Genomic DNA, 7,142 nt, shown 5'->3' on the forward strand with positions numbered 1-7,142 from the left:
CCGCCGCACGCACACACTGATAATTTAAGGAGATTAAGTTTTTTTAGTCAAGGCTTTGTGCTGTCAGTGCCGTATGTTTCGATTTTAGCTCGCTCGTCTTGCGATGATCGCCTTTTACGTTCGCGTACTTCGTGCTTACGTAATTTTCGTATAGGTATAGTGTGATAGTTTCGTGCAAGGGACGCATAAAAATAATAGATACCTACCTACCTACCTATAGACAATAAAGTTATAGTATTATGTGTACGGAAACATGAGACAGTCGCCATCACTTCATCATGTTTCGTAAATAAATAATATTTTACGTAATAAATCAGTATTTTCTACAGGTAATTGTTTTATTTTGTAATTATGTACATGACTGAGAAAAATTTGGTTATCAGATATTTGATAATGAATAATAAAGTTCACAGAAATTGAAGGTCATTCATTGTTATTTAATAGATATGCCATTTTATGCTAAACTATCACTGATAAGGCTTATCTCGACACCTCCTACGTATACTGCGTACAAGTGCATAATCATTAATTTACAGGAGAGCTGTTAAAGGTTCCAAAACCTGTAACTTTCTCATTTGATGATATAACTTTTCAAAATTTTGCATTGGTTCCAAAGAAAATATTTGCTTTCTACCTGTATTCATGGATTTTGAATTTTCTTATAGTTTTTGAGAAAATGCAATACACTACTATACGCGTATTTTACATCTTGTAGTTGTGCGGTATACTGAGCTAATTACCACTTGCTCCAGTTATACGGCGTAATGCGTAGATTACTGATCTACGATATTTATATTGTATATGATTTTTTTAGATGAAATACTTATATGGCTTGCAATGAACAATAAAAAAGATGCTCTTTTCCCTTCATCTATTGATTTTAACGTTTTTTACTTGCATCATTATACGCTAACATTAGCATGCCACTTGTACCAATATACCGCTAGTAATGTTTAAACGTGCTATACAAAATACAGAAATATACCTTTATAAAAAACCTCACTTGAAATATAAATGTTTTATTAAGAAAAGTAATGTATTAAGTGCTTTAAATTAATGGAAGCACATTCAATGGATTATTCCTGTTCAAATGTGTACTCGTATTTTATTGTGAAAGGTTCCTCATGTGATACATATATCGCATCGCACCCATTTGTAACATAACGGTTAGCTTTTTGTGCCTCTTCAGGGTTCCGTACCCAAGGGTATAAACGGAAACCCTACTATATACTACTTCGCTGTCCGTCCGTCTGTCACCAGGCTGTATCTCATGAACCATGATAGTTAGACAGTTGAAATTTTCACAGATTATGTATAACTGTAGTCGATATAATATATATATAACAAAAATAGAACAGAATAAATATTTAAGGGGGCCCCCATACAACAAATGTATTTTTTTTTGCCATTTTTTTGCTAATCCTAATGAAGTTGTATAGATGGTATAACCCTTCGTGCGCGAGTCTGATTAGCACTTTGCTTAAGCCAAGCTTTGACATGAAATATTGAGTCAAAGTCAAAATATCTTTATTCAATTTAGATTGTACGAGCACTTATGAATGTCAAAAAAATTCTACCACCGGTTCGAAAAAACCTCTGTTGAGAAGAGTCTGGCAATAAACCTAGGTATATTTTGTAAACAGATTTACAATCATATTTTAGTGATATCTATACATCACAAGTATTTAGCACAACTACATATTTAAAACAGTTCTCAATTCGCTATTTGGAGTAAGCACTCGCCAATGCGGATCGGAATTATTTCCAAATTTCCCTATCCATGATATAATCATTAATTTTAATAATACGCCTTATATATTAATGTCTTTCTTGACAATAGATTTAAATTTTGTGTCTGTTTCTGAGTCTTGGGAAACTTCTATAACTTCATACGGTTTACCCGTTTTCGCCATATACATAGCCAGGTACCATTTCTTAGGTGTGTATAAAAAAATGTGTATAGGGGGTTATTAAAACCTGTACTATACTTTAAACCACATTAGGGCTACTAATTACTAATATGATCAAGTAGAAAAATACTGTGATTCGAAAAAAAAAAAGTTTTGCATGGAAGTGGAGTCGCAAGAAGACTTTCTAATTTCGATGTTTTCCCACTTATATCGTATTAGTAATCAGTAGCCCTAATATGGGTTACAGTATAGTACAGGATTTTTTTTATCAACCTGTAGGTATATTGAAATTTACTGTTCTCATTTTAATTAAAGCATGCATGCCTTCGCCTTCTTTCAACTACCAGAATGCAATGTAATACTGCAATGTTATATTTATAGCACGCGTACATGTAGGTATAGCCGAGGAAACTGAATCACGTACTGGTACTGGGGTGGAACCGTTGTACTACCAATGTTATGTTGACATCCCATACATTTGCCAAAGAAATCATAGCGAAATAGATCACGAAAAGAGTTTCACATTGGATTTAGTTTCCATGACTGTCTATGAGAAATACGGCAATTGTGGTCTTGCCCTCCGCATTGTCAGACCAAAACATGTTTTTTTATATATACTATCAAATTATGTGTTCGTAGAACAGTTTAAACGGTCCGCACGCAGCGACGGCTAGCGCGTACACTGAGGCAACTGCCAGTTACACTGGACTTCCCCGGCCCGCGCGACAATATCGGTGCCGCGTATAGTGGTGCATGTCGGTTGCCTCAGTATACGTTGTACCGATTAGCAAAACGGTGTTAGATGCATTCATATACGTCACTTTATTTCCAAAACTAATAGGAATATCCGTGCAAATTTTTTGTGGTAGGTAAATAAGGAAATATTAATCACAAAATTGCAAAAAACTAAAATCAGAAATTTGTCACTTGTAACCAGTATACGTAGGATCGATCTAACATTAAGTGGTTTTTTGTGATTATTTTTTTTTTATAAATTGGCGAATTCGCAAAATTAATTCGTAGGTGTCATTGCCACTCAAGGGAGATTTTTCAAAATGGCGCGCCACTTGACAGTAAATTTTAAATATGGCGCTGCCACTCAAGGCTATGCGAAAAATCACGTCGATCCGTCGCTCCGTTACGGCGTGAAAGACGGACAAACGTTCAAACACACTTGCGCTTTTATATAATATTAGTATGGATGGATGGATTTTTAAATTTAGTATAATAATAATAATAGAGCGGCAAAGAATCTTGTTTCCCTAAACACAGATATTAGTAAATTTTTAGTTAACTTTCATACTAAAATTATTTGCCGGTAGGTAATTAATTAATCTAAAATAGACATCGACAACCCTAAGCGTCCGCGCGGGAGTAGGCAGTTAAGTCTCCTAAAGGGTCGGAGTGTGCATACTTGTTCTCTTTTACTATGATATTATGATTTCGCATAGGAAATTTTCGTCTTTCGTCTAGCCATAAAAAGCAAAAGTAAGTAGATGAACGCATCTACGCAACAACGCATGTACGACGATGGACTTACTTGATTTATATTTTTCCATAAATCCAGCTAATCCGAAATCAATTTTCACCAGAATCCGTCTAGGCGTTAAGAGTGGAAAGGAATCTATGTGCGTGTATCTATGTATATGTGTCTAACACACGCACACCAACACACAAACTTACATACTGACACTTTTAAATTTAAAATAATAATCATGTACCATTTTACTGAGATTCAACGTTCTTAACTCTATGACATGCGGGCGAATCTCTAATGAAACCGCTTCTGTTTATTCTGTCGATACGAAATGAGAAATGAGTGCAGCAAACCTTAACAATTGTAGCCCGCCCCGGGCTCAATACCTCTAGCTGTTTAAAATTTTATTGTAGCGTTAATTTTTAATTTTCATCGCTTATAATTTCTCAGTTTAATTAATCATAAAATGCTCAATGCTTTTGACGTGATGTAAAATGTTAGTGAAATTCAGCTGGTAAAGCTTCATATTTATATTATCATATAACCTAACCAACAAAAAGTCGGAAAACCCCCGACTTTGTCACTTCAAAGTTCAATATCTTAAAAAACGGCTGAACCGATTTTGATGAAACATGTCTAAGAACCATTGCTAGAAAACCTGCTTTCAAATAAAAAACACCGCATTCAAATCAGTCCACCCGTTTAAGAGCTACGGTGCCACAGACAGATACACAGAGAGACAGACACACATAGCGGTCACAGCGTTATAATACCCCTCTTTTGCGTCGGGGTTAAATAGTTATTTTCACACCTCTCTTTCAGAAAAACTTTTCCTCCCTGTCGAGAGGGAGCAAAGTGCAACTTTTCTGTTCAAGGCTTTTTTAAGTGTTTTATTGCAAAATGCATTTTTGAAGTTGATATTAAGTAGAATCCTGAGCGTAATTGAGGGATTTCAAGTTGTAACGCCCAAGATGAAAATAATTTTGCTCCCGAGTGGCTCATACAACTTTTCACACCGAGCATTAAGAAACTTGAGAAAATGAATTCTAAATATTATTAAAGAACAACCAGCATAGAAAATGGTGTGGCTTTACAATTAACAACTTCAAAAAATTACATTTGCAATAAAACACTTAGAAAAGCCTTGAACAGAAAAGTTGCACTTTGCTCCCTCTGGTCAGGGAGGAAAAGTTACTTTTCTGAAGGAGAGGTGTGAAAAATTACTTTTAATGTGGAATGGAACCGTTACTTCTGGGTCTACATATCGCGAGGATTCGTAATCTATCTTGAATAGAAAAACCAGATAAATGCGTGTTGAACTCGCGTAGAAACGGTTCTATACTTTGCGTACTCGTACATTTTTCGCAACTTTAGACCCAATGATATCGGAAATAAGAGGAATGGTAATTTTTTTTGTCTGTTTTCTTAAACAGTGTTTTCAAAACTATTTATTTTTGAAATTATTACAAATAAATATTTAATTTTCAGATTCTCACAACAAGCACTTTTATGTGCTTTAATGGCATGTGTCATTATGATAATTATTTGCATTTGTTAATTTCCGAAATTAGCCCCTTTGATTAAAATTCATTTATTTACGTTTTTGTGTTTTGCGTACCAAATTTTAACTCAATTCTTTCAGGATTTTCAGTGTAAATTGGCTCTGACAGACTTCCAAACAGACAGACAGACAGACACGCAGGTGATCCGCTAGTGATTCTGTGTCTCAAAAATCTGTAAGGGTTTAGTTTGTCCTTTTGAGACACGGAATACTAAAAAGAAGTCCAGGATATTTGCGGAATGTTAGTTTTATACTTGAACAATATTACTGTGATTCTGTGAATAAGTAAAATTTTGTCTAAATAAACATTTTCGACTTTCGACATCATCCTACGAGTATAAGAAATATCATTGCAAGTCGGAAAGGGATCATCCTTTTGACTAAGCTAACTTCGTAGCGTTTAAGAAAAACCACTTAACACAGAAATGATCATTGTTCATAAGTGTTTCCCTTGAAATTCAATGAGTATTTCATGAAAGCGGGAAAATACAAAGTAAAGGAAGGAAGTTTGCATTGAAACTTACTGAGTCAATACGAGAATTAATACCGCTCGGGTTGGCGGCGCGGGCGGCGCCGCCGCGCGATCCACTGGATTAGGTCCCCAACACGCACGCTCGCCAACTTCCTATTTATGTTGGTCGCTAACCAAACAACTTGTAGGCTCTTTATTACAGTTGTTCTTTTCCGCTCACGACGTCGTTACTGCTTCGATAAAATATTGTGTCGATTCTTTGTTTTGAGCAAGGGCTTATGCCAACCGCTCGTGGTTGATAAGGAGTTACCTAAACGTGAACGTTTCCGTTTACTAACAATATGCTTTTTGTTTTCTATCTGTTGTTTTTATCAACGTAATAAATTGAATTCATTTTTAGATTAGAGAATTTAGCTTAGATGAAATGATTGTCTCGCCGCTCGCTCGACTAGATACGCTGGCGTAGGTACTTGTCAAATGCGGCAACAAATAGTACTCCGAAATCGGCGTACCTGAGCCCGAGGCGAGTCAGTCGCGTTACAAACTGTGCGTAAGGTGCATGTCCCGATTTTTTGTTAAATTTTGGTCATAAACCGAAGTAAAATGCCAGTTTTCGCAGTGAAACTGTTTAAAAATAATACTACAAGAAATAAGAAGGACACTGGGATCACATACCATCAGTAAATATCGTATAATTTCGAAATTACAAAATAAAATAACATGAATCCTAAACGCCATTCTGTGTTGCCGCGTACACGAATCAAATTACCCGTGGTTGAGATTTTAATAAATTGAATTTTATTGTTATCATCATTAAATGATGATAAATTTTAATAACTTATTTTATTTAAGTATCTAACGTAATATTATATATACATAACCTAGTTCTATATTATTTAATGTTTATCTTTGTGATATTTATACACTGAAGGTGTATAAATTGTTACCCGACACTTTTAATAAGGGGTGAATGTGTCTTAAATTAAAAATGTTTTTTCGTCTTCCAGTCAAAGCCTGATCAGCTGATTTACTTAGGTATTACGGGAAACGAAAAAAATTTTTTTTTCGTATTTCTACCCATTTTCCTGAAATGTAACTTTTTACCCGACTGCCGAAGGAGGGTTATTTTTTTCAAGCGTATGTAAGTATGTATGTATGCATGTACCTATGTATATATATTTTGTAAAACAATATTTTTATTTTAGTTTTAATTAACCTGTAAATCATATTAGGTTTAACTATAGGTGCAACGTGTTAAGTACGCAAAACTTCTTAGTTTGGTGACTCAGTCCATGAATTTTCAGTAATAATTTGTAAATATTGAATGTCCTTAATATATATTATTTTTAATTAAAAGTGAGGCCTGATCATTGATATACCTACATCATACCTACCATTTTTTTAAAAGAACCTACGCCTTACCTATACACAAACATATTAATACATTCACTCTTAATTACTTCTTAATTTCTAAGATTTCCCAAGATACATTTTTAACCAGTAACTTAATAGACCACAGAATAATTTATTTTCCCAATAATTCGTAACAGTGGAGCAGCTGGCAACACAATTCGTCACGCACACTAGCATCCATGCAAATTGTCTTACACCGTTCTTACGCACACTACAATATTTGAGTTGCCGCATTCACGAACGTTTTGTTTGTTTACCGCGGTATCTAGTCGAGCGAGCGCGCGAGACCAATCATTAATCTAAGGACAT

This window comes from Choristoneura fumiferana, chromosome 17 (genome assembly GCF_025370935.1).
Source record: "Choristoneura fumiferana chromosome 17, NRCan_CFum_1, whole genome shotgun sequence".
NCBI lineage: Eukaryota > Metazoa > Arthropoda > Insecta > Lepidoptera > Tortricidae > Choristoneura > Choristoneura fumiferana.